Source organism: Salmo salar, chromosome ssa04, assembly GCF_905237065.1.
Source record: "Salmo salar chromosome ssa04, Ssal_v3.1, whole genome shotgun sequence".
NCBI lineage: Eukaryota > Metazoa > Chordata > Actinopteri > Salmoniformes > Salmonidae > Salmo > Salmo salar.
The window spans coordinates 32,719,701-32,736,263 of NC_059445.1; the positions used below are offsets into that span (position 1 = coordinate 32,719,701).

The 16,563-nt window shown below is 41.6% G+C and overlaps 1 protein-coding gene across 7 annotated transcripts in view; it reads right to left on the reverse strand.

Moving 5' to 3' along the window:
- The window catches only part of LOC106602845 (rap1 GTPase-activating protein 2), an 85,052-nt gene that overhangs the window by 42,097 nt on the left and 26,392 nt on the right, over window positions 1–16,563 (reverse strand). For 2 of the 7 annotated variants that reach the window (XM_045716815.1, XM_045716816.1), the window contains exon 3: window positions 987–1,070. The exons of 4 other annotated variants lie outside the window; for them this stretch is intronic. The gene's annotated coding sequence lies outside the window, so the exon portion shown is untranslated. Of the gene's footprint in view, window positions 447–986; window positions 1,071–16,563 lie in introns of those variants that run through there. One more of the 7 variants, XM_045716818.1, reaches the window with a different exon arrangement.

The window sequence follows — 16,563 nt, forward strand, 5'->3', positions numbered from 1 at the left end:
TGTTGTTCCTCTCTCATTACCCACTCTCTCTCACTCTCCATCCCTCGTTTTCTCTCTCTTTTTCCCTCCATCATTTCTCTGTTGTTTTATTTTTGCTCCAGACACAGTAGAGGTGTTAACCTGGAATGTCTATCACATTCATGACTAATTTATAATCCTGTGGTTTAATTGAGTTGATTGGTGCAACAAGCAAGAAGAACTGTATTGATAAGTGGAAATTTAATTATTCTATGTTCTTTTCTCACAGCGGCATGCATTGATCTCAATGTGAAGGTATGTATTGTCTTTTTTGGCGTCTATGTTGATGCATGTAACTGGTATACAGTATGCAAAAAGAGACTTCAGTTCAGTCTCATATAGATACACATACATAGGCACACACAGACAGTGGTGATAATCTGGTCTTAATTTGAGAGTGAATTGGTTTGGGGATTCTGAGGTGTGTGTGTGTGTGTGTGTGTGTGTGTGTGTGTGTGTGTGTGTGTGTGTGTGTGTGTGTGTGTGTGTGTGTGTGTGTGTGTGTGTGTGTGTGTGTGTGTGTGTGTCTGTGTGTGTATGTGTGTGTATGTAAGAGCTGAGCAATTAGTGCATTTTGAGGTCGGTTTGGTTTTGGTTCGATTATCACAATATAATATTTTTTACATTTATTACATTATTTGGGTTGAATGCTGTAATAACACAGAACAAAACAAATAATAAAAGTCCCATGGTGGTAGTGACTACCCATTACTGCTTATCACTTATTAACCATCATTTATTCACATCACTTTACTTTAATAAAATATTTCAGTTGTTGTGTATATTACATTTATTTTATTTGATGACTTTATTATTTCATTCCAAGTCATCTCATCTCTATAGAGCTGCTGCCTATGCTGTGTCAAAATCACTATTTTAGTATTGCTTCAAAGTAAATAACACATATTTTATGACTGCTAAATACCAAATATCAATCACTGAGATCATGTATTTTCAGGTAGAGATACCTCTCGAAGTAATTGATCTCTATCCATCTCCATCGCGCATTCTTCGGGCACTTCTCTCCCTCTCTGTGTCTGCCCCACACTAACCTAAAGTAGCAGGCGTAAAAGAAACACACAGATCGGACAAGTAGGCGAGCAATGGATTATGATCATTGAAGTTAGTTTAGCGCTGAAAATGTGGTAATTATGTCGAATATTGTCCTGTTGGAAACTACAACTCCCTATTACATCACACAGTTCGGCCTTGATCTGATTTATCTCTAGAGAAACTGCGCCATGTGTGCATTGAGCTCACACTCATTTTTAATAACAGTTGTTATTTTAAACAATTAGTTGTTTAAAAACGTGTATGTGTGTGCCTTTCTGTATGTCTGTAGAAGTAAACATTATTGCAGAAGATGAAGAGATGAGTATACAAGACTGATGTAATGTCACGTCCTGACCATAGAAAGCTTTTATTTTTCTATGGTAGAGTAGGTAAGGGCGTGACAGAGGGTTTTGTCTAGTTTATTTATGTCTATGTTGGTTCTAGTTTCTTTTTTCTATGTTTTTTTTGGGATGATCTCCAATTAGAGGCAGCTGGTCATCGTTGTCTCTAACTGGGGATCATATTTAAGTGGTTGTTTTTCCCACCTGGGTTTGTGGGAGATTATTTTGAGTAAGTGTATGTTCCAGCTCTTCGTCACGGTTTGTTGTTTTGTTTATTAAGTTTATTTGTATGTCTTGCATAGTTTCACAGTTATAAAATGTGGAACGATACACACGCTGCGCCTTGGTCTCATTCTTCAGACAGCCGTGACAGAATCTCCCCACCACCAACGGACCAAGCAGCGTGGTCAGGAGGACTGGACCTGGGAGGAAATCCTGGATGGAGCAGGACCCTGGACAAGGCCCGGGGAGTATCGCCGTCCAAAGGAGGAGATTAAAGCAGCGAGAGCAGAACGGCGATATTACGAGGCGTTATACCATCAAGGCAAGCAGGCGGAGACAGCGAGAGAGGAACGGCGACAATACGAGGAACTAGTACGACAATGACGGAAGCCCGAGAGGCAGCTCCAAAATAAAATTGGGGGGGGCACATGGGTAGTTTGGTGGAGTCAGGTTTGGGACCTGAGCCAACTCGTCGTGCTTACCGTGGAGAGCTGAGGGGTGAACCATAGCCAGTCAGGGAGATAAGTGAGGAAATCAACGCAAGATTCCGGAGAGAGGTGGTGGCATTGAGAGCGCTGCAGAGCAGGCGTGCTGAGGAGCGTGACACCAATCCGGTGTCATATGCACCAGTTTCACGCATCTGGCCTTCAGTGCGCCTCCCCAGTCTGGTACGTCCTGTGTCTCCTCCACGCACTCGCTTGAGGGAGTGTGTGACCTGTCAGGCACCATGTTTTGCGGTGATACGCACAGTGTCTCCAGTGCGCATTCACAGCCCAGTGTGTCCTGTGCCAGCGCCCCGCACTTGCCGGGCTAAAGTGAGCATCCAGCCAGGACGGATTGTGCCAGCCCTATGCTCCAGACTTCCAGTGCACCTCCACAGCCCAGTACACCCTGTGCCTGTACTGTCACGTCCTGACCATAGAAAGCTTTTATTTTTCTATTGTAGAGTAGGTCAGGGTGTGACAGAGGGTTTTGTCTAGTTTATTTATGTCTATGTTGGTTCTAGTTTCTTTTTCTATTTTTTGGGGGGATGCTCTCCAATTAGAGGCAGCTGGTCATTGTTGTCTCTAATTGGGGATCATATTTAAGTGGTTGTTTTTCCCACCTGGGTTTGTGGGAGATTATTTTGAGTAAGTGTATGTTGCACCTCTTCATCACGGTTTGTTGTTTTGTTAAGTTTATTTGTATGTCTTGCATAGTTTCACAGTTTAAATAAAATGTGGAACGATACACACGCTGCACCTTGGTCCCATTCTTCAGACAGCCGTGACATGTAAACTGTATAAGATCTGGTTGAGTATCCAAAAAGTGTGAGTGACAACATGTACACTAAGTACACAACCATACACACAAACACACACGGTTTCATTACTGTTTCTCTTTCCCACTAATTTATCGATGTCTCTCTCCCTCTTGCTCTCTCTCTCTTCTCTCTGTCTTTATGACTGTATGAGGTGAGGCTGGTTGGTGAGGTGGGCTCAGGCTGTGTGTTAATGGATTTGAGGTAATTTTGAAGATAACATTTCCACTGGATTGTCTGTCAGCCAGCCCACAGGCCATTTTAAGAAGGTTTATGACATTGTGTTAAAATGAGTGTGTGTGTTCAGGCAGATCTAGGGCCCTATAAAATCTGTTTCATTTTTTGCCTGATACCGTTTTCCTTGTTTTTTTACAGGTGTTTGGTCCCAAAACCACACGTTTTTAATAGGAAAACAACAATTTAAAACAAATGTTTAAACGTCATCAGGAGACCCTTTTTTAGGTAGGTCTGGGATTATTATTTTTTGTTTTGGGTGTAATTATCCTTTAATGCCAGTGCACACCAGGAAGAGACCGTTTGGTTAGCTGTGATGCTGTAGCGCTCATGTGAGTTTGAAAAACAAATGACCACTGGATTAGAAGCAAATAATCCTGATATCATTCTGCCAGGTAGGCATAGGATACTTTGTAGTTAACATTTCATTGAGAAGGTTTTTGGGAAAGCGTTTCCATCTCTACCAGAAGAATATTATCAATAGCGTCATCGCTAATGGCTACACAAAGTGTAGACATAGGCGCACAGGGCACACATACACACAGACGGGCATTCCTGTGCCGTTTCAGAAAGTTTCATGAAAATACAAATTACTGATTAATTTTGTTAATGTCTTATGATTGGTCAAATTAATGAATTTTCTTACAAGTTAAATAGATTTAGTTGATTTCCTACTAAGTTCAATAAATGTTTCAATACTGTTGAATTCCGTTTTAACGTCTGGATTCCGTGTTTCAGTCCATGTTCTCCGCAGCCTGGATTTTATAGGGCCCTAGAGATCGCTCAAGAGTGACTTCGAAATTGGACATCTAGCAATGTCCCTGAGGACACTGGGAAATGCCTTCAAAACCGGTCACTAGGGGCAACAGTGAGCACTACTACCATCAAGTAGGCTTGGGTTTTCCTAAGGCATTGTGGATAGGGGTGTCAGATGGGCACAATCCCATGACTCTGGATCAGACAGGTGCATGTTTGATCCCAGTGGTGGACACTTGTTTTACATTTTTTACACCCTATCCCAAACCTTAACCATTAACTGGAGTTGTGCATAAAGTGTGTGACCACTGAAGAAGTTGAAGAAGCTGAACTAGTAGAATTAACATTGGATGGTCAATTATCATGGTGAAGTCATATTGACAAAGTGGTTGTGAAAATGAGAGGTATGATTGTTATAAAAATATATTCTGCGTTTTTGACAAAGATCAACTGTACAAGTTATTCAGGCTCTGATATTGTCCCATCTTGATTACTGTCCAGTAATATGTTAATGTGCAGCTAAGAAATACCTAGCAAAGCTGCAGCTGGCTCAAAACAACGCAGCACGACTTGCCCTTAACAGCACATACCAAACTAACATCAACAACATGCATAATAGTCTTTCATGGTTGAGGGTTGAGGAGAAATTGACCACTTCAAATTTAGTCTTTATAAGAAACATTTGTGTGTTGACAATGTCTAACCAATTATATAATTTATTTGCATTAACTTTCAACAGACATAAATCCCACCAGACACGCCAGTATGGGATTCTTCACGGTACCCAAACCATTATGTATAGAGCCATGTCATCATGGAATGATCTGTACCAGAGGTTACTCAGTGATGTATGTCATCATGGAACTCATCATGAAATGATCTGTTACCAGAGGTTACTCAGCTATTTATAGAGTCATGTCATCATGGAATGATCTGGCACTGAGGTTACTCAGTGATGTATAGAGTCATGTCATCATGGAATGATCTGCTACCAGAGGTTACTCAGTTATGTATAGAGAGAGTCATGTCATCATGGAATGATCTGTACCAGAGGTTACTCAGTTATGTATAGAGCCATGTCATCATGGAATGATCTGTTACTCAGCTATGTATAGAGCCATGTCATCATGGAATGATCTGTACCAGAGGTTACTCAGTTATGTATAGAGCCATGTCATCATGGAATGATCTGTACCAGAGGTTACTCAGTTATGTATAGAGAGAGCCATGTCATCATGGAATGATCTGTACCAGAGGTTACTCAGTTATGTATAGAGTCATGTCATCATGGAATGATCTGCTACCAGAGGTTACTCAGTTATGTATAGAGTCATGTCATCATGGAATGATCTGCTACCAGAGGTTACTCAGTTATGTATAGAGCCATGTCATCATGGAATGATCTGTACCAGAGGTTACTCAGTTATGTATAGAGTCATGTCATCATGGAATGATCTGTACCAGAGGTTACTCAGTTATGTATGGAGTCATGTCATCATGGAATGATCTGCTACCAGAGGTTACTCAGTTATGTATAGAGAGAGCCATGTCATCATGGAATGATCTGTAAACAGAGGTTACTCAATTATGTATAGAGAGAGCCATGTCATCATGGAATGATCTGTACCAGAGGTTACGCAGTTATGAATAGAATCATGTCATCTTGGAATGATCTATTACCAGAGGTTACTCAGTTATGTATAGAGAGAGCCATGTCATCATGGAATGATCTGTACCAGAGGTTACTCAGTTATGTATAGAGCCATGTCATCATGGAATGATCTGTACCAGAGGTTACTCAGTTATGTATAGAGCCATGTCATCATGGAATGATCTGCTACCTGAGGTTACTCAGTTATGTATAGAGAGCCATGTTATCATGGAATGATCTGTACCAGAGGTTACTCAGTTATGTATAGAGCCATGTCATCATGGAATGATCTGCTACCAGAGGTTACTCAGTTATGTATAGAGTCATGTCATCATGGAATGATCTGTACCAGAGGTTACTCAGTTATGTATAGAGCCATGTCATCATGGAATGATCTGCTACCAGAGGTTACTCAGTTATGTATAGAGAGAGTCATGTCATCATGGAATGGTCTGCTACCAGAGGTTACCCAGTTACGTATAGACCGTAATGGTACAGGGCAACCCTAAACAGTTTCAGCTGGACATTCACATTATCAAAGAGATAGCTCAGCAGGATAAGCTCTCTCTTGAGAAAGATACCACCACCCTGAGCGGGTCAGACCAGACCTCTTCAATAATCAACCCCAAGCAGAAAGTCATCCTCCCAGCACAGAGTACTACTCCCTCACTTCAATTATTGATAAATTCACCCAGCTGGAGTTAAGGCAGGTGGAGCTGGAACAGCAGGGGAACATACTCCAGTTAGGACAAAAAATTGTTCAGCTCAACAACACCCCCTCAACCAGACCCGGAGAGCTGGAGGTGGAGAGAGACATATCTGCACTCTGGACTGTGGTGAGACAACATCAACAGGAGCAGGATCAGGAGAAGAACAGAGCACTAGAGGAGAGGATTAGAGTGCTGGAGGAGAGGGTATGGGGGATGGCGTGTGACAGAACAACCTATTAGAGAGGTGGCCACCCCCGCAGAGAAGCCAGCAGAACAGCCCACCTCAGCCCCCTGCCAAAGTCTTGACACCACAGCAGAACAGTCCACCCCAGACCCTGACCATAGCCTCGATATCACAGCAGGACAGACAAATGAAGAACCCCAAGCCCAGGGGATCCCACCCTCTTTGAGCACCCCCCCTGTCAGCCACCCAGATAGCCCTCCTTACAACCCCCCCACACCCACTAAGGACATACACAAGCCACAGATTGTACTCCTTATGGACTCAAACGGGAAATACATACAAGAAGAAAAAAAAACGTTTTCCCAAACACAGTGTGTCTAAGCTCTGGTGTCCAAACACCCAGCATGCTCTAGACCTTCTGTCTGAGGATCAACTAAGGTCACCCAGCCACATAATAATACACACAGGCACAAACGACCTGCTAACATACAGTGGTTATTTCCCGTGACTGTGGCTCAAAACCAAATGTTTACCTGGCCCATCACTCCACCCTGGACTTGAACAGTCTTTACAACCAGGTCCACCTATACAAGAAAGCAGTGCCCACCTTTGCCCGGACCCTAAAGGACATTGCCCTCAACCGCAGCTCCAACACCTCACACAGTAGCAACAGATCAATAGACAACCCGCCCAGACCAGTGAGACACCATCGAGGTGTCTCACCCATCCACCAAACTACCAGGTGTGAAACAGGGAAGGGACTCAGGGGGTATGCTAATTTGGTATAGAGCAGACCTAATTCACTCTATTAAATTCATCAAAACAGGAACATTTTACATTTGGCTGGAAATTCAAAAGGAAATTATCTCAACAGAGAAAAATGTCCTCCTGTGAACTACCTACATTTACATTTTTTTTTTTTACATTTTAGTCATTTAGCTCTTATCCAGAGCGACTTACAGTAGTGAATACATACATTTCCTTTCATGCATTTTTTTTTTTGTATATATATTTTTTTTCTTCTACTGGCCCCCCGTGGCACCCCGTCTATCAACCCAATAGAATCACCATACTTTAATGAAATCAAATAAAATTGTATTGGTCACATATAAGTGTTTAGCAGATGTTATTGTGGGTGTAGCGAAATGCTTGTGCTTCTAGCTCCGACAGTGCAGTAATATATAACAAGTAATATCTAACAATTTCACAACATATACCCAATACACACAAATCTACGTAAAGGAATGGAATTAAGAATATATAAATATATGGACGAGCAATGTCAGAGCGGCATAGACTAAGATATAGAATACAGTATATACATATGAGATGAGTAATGCAAAATATGTAAACATTATTACAATTATTAGTGTTCCATTTATTAAATTGATTTCAAGTTTATGTATATAGGCAGCAGCCTATAATGTGCTAGTGATGGCTATTTAACAGTCTGATGGCCTTGAGATAGAAGCTTATTTTTCAGTCTCTCGGTCCCAGCTTTGATTCATCTGTAATGATCTCGCCTTCTGGATGATAGCGGGGTGAACAGTGGCTCGGGTGGTTGTTGTCCTTGATTATTTTTTGGCCTTCCTGTGACATCGGGTGCTGTAGGTGTCCTGGAGCACAGGTGGTTTGCCCCCGGTTATGCGTTGGGCAGACCACACCACCCTCTGGAGAGCCCTGCAGTTGCAGGCGGTGCAGTTGCCATACCAGGCAGTGATACAGCCCGAAAGGATGCTTTCAATTGTGTATGTGTAAAAGTTTGTGAGGGTTTTAGGTGCCAAGCAAAATTTCTTCAGCCTCCTGAGGTTGAAGAGGCGCTGTTGCACCTTCACCACACTGTCTATGTGGGTGGACCATTTCAGTTTGTAAGTGATGTGTACGCCGAGGAACTTTCCACCATCTCCACTGTGGTCCCGTCAATGTGGATAGGGGGGTGCTCCCTCTGCTGTTTCCTGAAATCCACAATCATCTCCATTGTTTTGATGATGTTGAGAGGTTATTTTTCTGGCATCACACTCCCAGAGCCCTCACCTCCTCCCTGCAAGCTGTCTCGTCATTGTTGGTAATCAAGCTTACTACTGTTGTCATCTAAAAACTTGATGATTGAGTTGGAGGCGTCCTTGGCCATGCAGTCATGGGTGAACAGGGAGTACAGGAGGGGGCTGAGCACGCACCCTTGTGGGGCCCCAGTGTTGAGGAGTAGTGAAGTGATGTTGTTTCCTACCTTCACCACCTGGGGGCGGCCCATCAGGAAATCCAGGACCCAGTTGCACGGGGCGGGTTTCAGACCCAGGGCCTTGAGCTTAATGATGAGCTTGGAGGGTACTATGGGGTTGAATGCTGAGTTATAGTCATTGAACAGCATTGTTAAATAGGTATTCCTCTTGTCCAGGTGGAATAGGGCAGTGTGCAGTGCGATGGTGATTGCATCGTCTGTGGACCTATTGGGGCAGTAAGCAAATTGAAGTGGGTCTAGGGTGTCAGGTAAGGTAGAGGTGATATGATCCTTGACTAGTCTCTCAAAGCACTTCATGATGACAGAGGTGACTGCTACAGGGCAATAGTCATTTAGTTCAGTTACCTTTGCTTTCTTGGGTACAGAAAAAATGGTGGCCATCTTGAAGCATGTGGGGATAGCAGACTGGGATAGGGAGAGATTGAATATGTCTGTAAACACACCAGCCAGCTGGTCTGCACATGCTCTGAGGACACGGCTATGGATGCCGTCTGGACCGGCAGCCCTGCAAGGGTTAACACACTTAAATGTCTTACTCATGTTGGCCACGGAGAAGGATAGCCAACAGTCCTTGGTAGCGGGCCGCGTCGGTGGCACTATGTTTTCCTCAAAGCGGGCGAAGAAGGTGTTTAGCTTGTCTGGAAGCAAGACCTCGGTGTCCACGACGTGGCTGATTTTCCTTTTGTAGTCTGTGATTGTCTGTAAACCCTGCCACATACGTCTTGTGTCTGAGCCATTGAATTGCGACTCCACTTTGTCTCTATACTGATGTTTTGCCTGTTTGATTGCCTTGCGGAGGGTATAGCTACACTGTTTGTATTCTGTCATATTCCCAGTCACCTCGCCATGGTTAAATGCGGTGGTTCGCGCTTTCAGTTTTGCGCAAATGCTGCCATCTATCCACGATTTTTGGTTAGGGTATTGTAGACTACTGAAGACAGCTTCTTCTTTCTGGAGGGGACATGGGACATGTACTAGTCTGTGGTGACCTAAATGCCAGAACTGGACAAGAACCTGACACCTTCAGCGCACAGCGGGACTAACACCTACCTGGAGGTGACAGCATTCCCTCCCCCATATGCCCCCCAAGGCACAACTACACAACATAACCAACAAAAACGGGTCACAACTCCTGCAGCTCTGTCGCACGCTGGGTATGTACATAGTAAATGGTAGGCTTTGAGGGGACTCCTATGGTAGGTACAAGTATAGCTCATCTCTTGACAGTCGTACTGTAGACTACTTTATCACTGACCTCAACCCAGAGTCTCTCAGTGTTCACAGTCAGCCCACTGACACCCCTATCAGATCAAAGCAAAATCAAAGCAAAATTAAACAGATCAATACTCAATCAATTAGGCAACAACAAATTCAATCCCTTTTAGACAATTTCCTGAACAAAACATTCCACTGTAATAGTTAAGGACATTCCACTGTAATAGTTAAGGTGTAAACTTGGCAGTAGAAAACCTAATCAGTGTATTTGACCTCTCAGCTTCCCTATCAAATCTAAAAAATGTTAACAGAAATCCAAAGAAAATGAACAACAATGACAAATGATTCGATGAAAGCAAAAAACCTAAAAGAAATTGAGAAACCTATCCAGCCAAAAACATGGAGACGCAGAAAACCTGAGCCTACGCCTTCACTATGGTGAATCACTAAAACAATACAGAAATACACTACGGAAAAAGAAGGAACAGCACATCAGAAATCAGCTCAATGTAATTGAAGAATCCATAGACTCTAATCACTTCTGGGAAAATTGGAAAACACTAAACAAACAACACGAAGAGTTATCTGTCCAAAATGGAGATGTATGGATAAACCACTTCTCCAATATTTTTTGCCCTATAACAAAGAACAAACTGCAAAAAAATATACATGATCAAATCTTAGAATCAACTCTTACAGACTACCAGAACCCACTGGATTCTCCAATTCTAGTGAATGGACTACAGGACAAAATACAAACCCTCCAACCCAAATGTCCTGTGGTGTTGACATTATCTTCAATGAAATTATAAAATATACAGACCACAAATTCCAATTGGCTATACTAAAACTCTTTAACATAATCCTTAGCTCTGGCATCTTCTCCAATATTTGGATCCAAGGACAGATCACACCAATCTACAAAAGTGTAGACAAATTTGACCCCAATAACTACTGTGGGATATGTGTCAAGAGCAACCTTGGGAAAATCCTCTGCATTATCATAAACAGCAGAAAACAATGTACTGAGCAAATGTCAAATTGGCTTTTTACCAAATTACCATACGACAAACCACGTAATCACCCTGCACACCCTAATTGACAAAGAAACAAACCAATACAAAGGCAGTCTTCTCATGATTTGTTGATTTCAAAAAAGCTTTTGACTCAATTTGGCATGATGGTCTGTTATAAAACTTTATGCAAAGTAGTGTTGGGGGAAAAACATATGGCATTATAAAATCCATGTACACAAACAACAAGTGTGCTGTTAAAATTGTCAAAAAACACATACATTTCTTTCCATCGGACCGTGGGGTGAGACAGGGATGCAGCTTAAACTCCACCCTCTTCAACATATATATCAACAAATTGGCGAGGGCACTAGAAAAGTCTGCAGCACCTGGCCTCACCCTATTAGAATCTGAAGTCAAATGTGTACTGTTCTCTAATGATCTGGTGCTTCTGTCACCAACCAAGGAGGGCCTATAGCAGCCCCTAGATCTTCTGCACATATTCTGTCAGAACTGGCCCTGACAGTAAATCTCAGTAAGACAAAAATAATGGTGTTCCAAAAAAGGTCCAGTCGCCAGGACCACAAAAACAAATTCCATCTAGACACCATTTCCCTAGAGCACACAAAAAACTATACATACCTCGGCCAAAACATCAGCGCCACAGGTAACTTCCACAAAGCTGTCAACGATCTGAGAGACAAGGCAAGAAGAGCCTCATATGCCATCAAAAGGATCATCAAATTTGAATCAGTTATAGAACCCAATGCCCTTTATGGTTGTGAGGTCTGGGGTCCGCACACCAACCAAGAATTTACAAAATGGGACAAACACCAAATTGAATTCTGCAAAAATATCCCCAGTGTACAATGTAAAACACCAAATAATGCATGCAGAGCAGAATTTGGCCGATGCCTGCTAATGATCAAAATTCGGAAAAGAGCCGTTAAATTCTACAAACATAAAAGGAAGTGATTCCCAAACCTTCCATAACAAAGCCATCACCTACAGAGAGATGAACCTGGAGAAGAGTCCCCTAAGCAAGCTGGTCCTGGAGCTCTGTTCACAAACACAAACAGACCCCACAGAGACCCAGGACAGCAACACAATTAGACCCAACCAAATCATGAGAAAACAAAAAGATAATTACTTGACACATTGGAAAGAATTAACAAAAAAACTTTGCAAACTAGAATGCTATTTGGCCCTAAACACAGAGTACACAGCGGCAGAATACTTGACCACTGTGATTGACCCAAACTTAAGGAAAACTTTTACTATGTACAGATTCTGTGAGCATAGCCTTGCTATTGAGAAATGCCACCGTAGGCAGACCTGGCTCTCAGGAGAAGACAGGCTATGTGCACACTGCCCACAAAATGAGGTGGAAACTGAGCTGCACTTCCTAACCTCCTGGCAAATGTATGACCATATTAGAGACACGTTTCCCTCAAATTACACAGATCCACAAAAAATTTGAAAACAAACCCAATTTTGAGAAACTCCCATATCTACTGGGTGAAATACCACAGTGTGCCATCACAGTGTAATATGTACTGTTCATTTTTTATTTTATTTATCTTTTGTTATTATCTACTTCACTTGCTTTGGCAATGTTTACATATGTTTCCCATGCCAATAAAGCCCTTAAATTGAATTGATTTGAGAAGATTTTTTTTTTAAATATAATTATTTTCCAGGAAATATCCAGATCTCATGGAATTAGACCAAAGTTCTCAATGCGTATAAAATTTATAGAGTACTGACACTCTACAATTACTGAGAACTGAGAGAGAAAGCATGTAGGGCATTCTACGCCATAAAAAGTTAATTCAAATTGAAATACCTATACAAATGTGGCTAAAACGAATTGAATGTGTCATTGAACCAATTGCACTTCATGGCAGCGAGGTGTGGGGTCCACTTGCAAAACAAGATTTCACCCAATTGTTTTTAATTATTTGTATTTTCTTTTACCTTTATTTAACTAGGCAAGTCAGTTAAGAACAAATTAATATTTACAATGACGGCCAATGAGACAAACACCCCATTGAAATCCTGTTCTGTAAGATTCTCCTACACGTCCAGAGGAAAAACACAAACAATGCATGCAGGGAGAACTACGGCAATATCAACTAATAATAATAATAATAATAATAATAATAATAATTTTAAAAAAGCAATTAAGTTTTGGAAACAAAACAGTGACCCCCTCTCATATCATTACCAAGCCCTGCAATGCCAAGAGCTGAGCAAAGAAAAGAGTCCCCTCATCCAGCTGGTCCTGGGACTGAGTTCACAAACATGTTCAACTAACACACTGAAGCCGCAATCAGAATAAACCAAATTACAACACAGTCAAAACAAAACTACATTACCTATTGGGAAACACAAGAACAAGAAGAAAAATGCAGTGCTATCTAGCCCTAACTCAACAGTACACCATGGCAAACTATTTGACAAAGTACAGGCTCAGTGAGCACAGCCATGCCATTGAGAAGGGTAGACACAGGAAAACCTGGCTCCCTGTTGAGGAAAGGCTGTGCAACCACTGCACCACAGCAAAACTAGAGACAGAGCTGCATTTCCTGACAAAATGTAAACATTTTATAATTTCCCCAAATTTGAAAACCATATTCAAGGTTTCAAAGACCTCTCGGATTAGAATAGGCTACCTGTCCTGTTGGGGAAAGATGCAGAGAGCTGTGGGTTGGCAGCACACTACATTCTGCTTGCCATAAAATGAGGGACAGTGTCTGACAGACCAACCAACCATGTCCTCTACGTCGTTGTTATTGTCCATTGTATGGATATTTTTACCCTTGATTATTGTTGTTACTGATATTCCCGTTGACATTATTGATTATTATTATTTTAATTATGTTTATATTGTAAATGAATCACTTAATCTCTAAAGTACGCTTTGGCAATATTTACATTGTTACGTCATGCTAATAAAGCACATTGAATTGAATTGAGAGAGAGAGAGAGCGAGAGACATGACAGAAGAACACAAGAGAAAGAGAGGTATTCTTTCCTCTTTAAATTCAAGGCTATTATTGTACTTCATAGATTAGATTTCTACCCAGACATACAGATTGGGAAAATGGCACAGGGATGGAGGAGAGAAATAAATGGAAAGATGGACAGACGAGAAGAAGGGCGAGGCAACTTTCTCTTGGCGAGAATCTCAGCCCCCTATTGATAGGAAAAGGTCAGAGCAGACGGACTCCACATGGTGTGTGTGTGTGTGTGTGTGTGTGTGTGTGTGTGTGTGTGTGTGTGTGTGTGTGTGTGTGTGTGTGTGTGTGTGTGTGTGTGCATACTACGTGTGTGAGATTGTGTATGTGTGTCTAGTAGTCAACTTCTTTCTGTAAACAAAAGTGTCCAGATTAACTCAATATACAATGTAAATCTGCCACAGCTTACTCGCTCTCTCTATCTCTCTCTGTAACGCTTTTTACAAAGCCAACTATCTAAGCCATTTATAGCTCATTCAAGGGCTGTAACTTTTTTTAAAAAATTGTATTTAATTTTTTTATTTTACCTTTATTTAACTAGGCAAGTCAGTTAAGAACAAATTCTTATCTACAATTACGGCGTACACTGGCCAAAACCGGACAATGATGGGCCAATTGTGCGCCACCCTATGGGACTCCCAATCGTGGCTGGTTGTGATACAGCCTGGATTCGAACCAGGGTGTCTATAGTGACGCCTCAAGCACTGAGATGCAGTGCCTTAGACCGCTGCGCCACTCGGGAACCAACTAGGGTCTCTAACAGACTGTAACTAGAGGCTGTAACTACCCTGTTTTTATTTATTTGTATTTCACCTTTATTTATTAACCAGGTAGGCTAGTTGAGAACAAGTTCTCATTTACAACTGCAAAGCAGTGCGACACAAACAACAACACAGAGTTACACATGGAATGAACAAACATACAGTCAATAATAGAATAGAGAAAGTCTATATACAGTGTGTGCAAATGAGGTAGGATAAGGGGGGTGAGGCAATAAATAAGCCATAGTGGCGAAATTATTACAGTATGGCAAATTAAACACTGGAGTGATAGATGTGCAGAAGATGAGTGTGCAAGTAGAGATACTGGGGTGCAAAGGAGCAAAATAAATAAAATAAATAACAATATGGTGATGAGGTAGTTGGATGGGCTATTTACAGATGGGCTATGTACAGGTACAGTGATCTGTGAGCTGCTCTGACAGCTGGTGTTTAAAGCTAGCGAGGGAGATATGAGTCTCCAGCTTCAGTGATTTTTGCAGTTCGTTCCAGTCATTGGCAGCAGAGAACTGGAAGGCAGCCGAAGGAGGAATTGGCTTTGGTGGTGACCAGTGAAATATACCTGCTGGAGCACGTGCTGCGGGTGGGTGCTGCTATGGTGACCAGTGAGCTGAGATAAGGCGGGGCTTTACCTAGCAACGACTTATAGATGACCTGGAGCGGGTGGGTTTGGCGACGGATATGACGCGAGGGCCAGCCAATGAGAGCATACAGGTCGCAGTAGGGTATGTTTGGCAGCATGAGTGCCCTAACAATGGTATTCAAACTACTTTTGAAGTTTGATGTGCTACTATTGCCTGAATATTGCACAGCAGGGAAGTGCTAACACATAGCTACCATTGATATTATGATTTTGTCTAAGACCATCATGGTACTTTCTAAGTGAAAGTCGATTGAAATTCGTTCAGAAACTAGACAACGGGGTATATTCAATAGGAACCAAACAAAAGCAAACAGTTGCAAATGGAACGAAACAGGGAGGGAACTAACAGAATCTTTTAAATAGAAACTCTAATATTTCGTTGCAAAACGTTTTGCAACAAACATTTTGCAACAAACATTTTGCTACAGTGTGCGACTAATGAATACACCCCAGAAAGCATAATGGTTTGTTTAACATGGTGGTTCTCATGCTTTAAGCTCACAGGCAGCTACAGACCATTAGTTTTATTCAGTCTATGCTACTCACATGAAAAAACACAGTTTACTATAGAATACTACAGTACTTACTATAGAACTATGTAGTAAACTGTAGTATACTGTAGAATACTACACTACACACAGTAGTATACCTTGATCATGTGTAGTACCTACTATTAGATGTTGTAGTATACTGTAGAATACTATAGTAATAACTACAGTAATGTATGCAAAAAACTAAAGTAATTACTATAGTATATACTACAGTATTTAACTTGCATATAACCTGCCTATTCCCATCTCCCGTATTCCAATTTGTGCCACCCATAAGTGAGAAACCTACATGCCAAGTATAGATCATATATTGTGTTCCCTACAGGTTATAGAAAAGAGCAGAAGCACTGAACTATCCATTCAGACCACAGTCCTACCTACCTACAGGTATAAATTTGCTTTGAGTATTTTGTCCAGTAGGTTTCCTCAAGGACAAAGCACTCACTACTATGTCAAAGATAATAAAACTAAAACAATATAGGAAATACTACAGTAATGTCTGCAAAAATAATACAGTAAATACTACAGTCCGCAGAAACACTGCAATAATTACTATAGTATATACACCACAGTTTTTCTTACTACAGTATTTAAACTATAGTAAACTGCAAATACTACAGTATACTACAGTCAT